At 59.2% G+C, this 1,823-nt stretch overlaps 1 protein-coding gene across 1 annotated transcript in view; it reads right to left on the reverse strand.

The window, feature by feature from the left end:
- Positions 1-1,547, reverse strand: part of RAB23 (RAB23, member RAS oncogene family) — a 38,414-nt gene extending 36,867 nt beyond the window's left edge. The window contains exon 1 of the mRNA XM_059400191.1: positions 1,230-1,547. The gene's annotated coding sequence lies outside the window, so the exon portion shown is untranslated. The remainder of the gene's footprint in view (positions 1-1,229) is intronic.
- Positions 1,548-1,823: the final 276 nt, after the last annotated feature.

The raw sequence follows: 1,823 nt of genomic DNA on the forward strand, positions 1-1,823 counted from the left end.
GGGGGGGGGGTAGAACTATTCTATGCCCTGATTGTCGTGGTGACAGCATTAATCTAAAATTCATAGAACTGCACACCCCTTAAAAAGACAAGTTTACCGTATAATTTTAAAAATAAAATTTAAAAGAAGAGAAGAGCAATCAGATTTTAACACAGCCAGTCTGGTGATTATCCAGCTACTACTGCTCTATAAACATAAAGCACTCTATCCAAACAGCTAAGTTCTTAGAAAATAAGATAATGCTGAGTATCATAATTAAAAAGCTTACAGCAACGCTTTGCATAAATACTCTTTTCTAAATGCCGTTTTCCCCAAATTTAATTAAAAAAAAAAAAAAAAAGGTTTCCAACCAATGCAGTCTAATAAATTAGAAAAGGTACTTAAGTCCAGGTACGACTGTGTTTATAACACTGAAAAGCTTGTTAGGTTCGATGAAATCACCTAGACAACGTTAGGAGTTACATAAAGCCTCAAGAAACGACCCTTTCAGACTCTTTAATGCGCTCGCACACACCCTCAAGTTCTTCCGTCTGGGAGCTCCTCGGCTCCTCTGTTCTCCGAGTTAAGTGATTCTGTGGCAGCCAGTGTCAATGAAATAGTGCAGTCTGGCTCATTCATATTCTAGCAGTCTGAGCAAGAAACTAGGGAAGGGTGGGGCCGCGGGTAAGGAGGGGGCCCCGCCGCAGGAAGGAGCGGGTTCTAAAACCCAGGGCAGAGCCTGAGACCCCGCCTCCGATCAAGCCGAACCCGGCACTTGACGCCCCTTGCTGGCGACGGCCCCGGCCTGGGTCGCCCCCTCCCCATGTGGGCGCTGGGAGAAGGCGAGAAGCTGGGTGCTCGGCCAAGCTGGAGGCCAGCGCCTCGCCCCCGCTGCGTCTCGCTGCTTCCCGCCCAAGGGGCAATGCCAGGGACGCACACCCTGGGAGCCCGGGCCGCGGGGCGCTGAGAGCCGAGGCCGGGCAGGTACTGCCGCCCACCTCCTCCCGCGGGAACTTGGGCACGGCGCTCTGCGGCTGGGGAGCGGGCGCTCCGCGGCCCGGGCCGGGGGGATGGGAGCCCGGGCCTAGAGGCCCCTGCCCCCCACACCCCTCTACAGTCCCCGGGGTACGGCACATCCCGGGACCCCAGGGAGAAGCGGGTCCTTCCTCAGCCGAGCCGGGGGAGCCCTCAGCCGCTGCACAGGGCGAGTGAGAGCAGCGCCGCTGTCCGGAGTACAAGCCACTACTCACCGTCCCCCGCCCGCCGCGGACCCGCCGCCCGGCGCGACCGGCTCCTCCTGGTCGCGGCGCAACCGCTGCCGCCGCCGCCGCCACCGCCTCCTCCTCCTCCTCCCAGGGCGCCAGCAACCCCGGCGGGGCCGCCCGGCTGGCTCGCGCCCTCCTTCGCTCTCTTAAGAATGACTATGACTTTTTTTTTTAACGAACTTTATTGGAAGCCGGGGCTCGGAACAAGCGCCTTTGCAGCAACTCCGGCAGGGGTGGAGGGGCGCAGGAGACTCGACTCCCCTCATCTGTGGACCCGCCGCTCTGCGGAGCATGCGCTGGGCTTGGTCTGCGCATGCTCCGCGCGGACCGGGTCCCCCGCCCCGCTCCACCCCTGTTCTGGCTGGTGCCCCGCAGGGCGGCTCCTTCGCGTTCCCGATCCCTCCCGGGACCCGGCGGCAGTGGGGAGACCGGCGGCGGGCGGAAGCGCCCAGATCGTGGACCCTAGTAAAAAAAACCGACAGACGAAGGCCCGCCTAAGTTTCGCCTACTAAGTGACCAGACTTTTAGAGTACCCAAAGGACCTGCTCCGCCTAGGACGCACACCTCATTTTCTTCACC

The sequence above is a fragment of the Mustela nigripes genome, chromosome 5 (assembly GCF_022355385.1).
Source record: "Mustela nigripes isolate SB6536 chromosome 5, MUSNIG.SB6536, whole genome shotgun sequence".
Lineage (NCBI taxonomy): Eukaryota > Metazoa > Chordata > Mammalia > Carnivora > Mustelidae > Mustela > Mustela nigripes.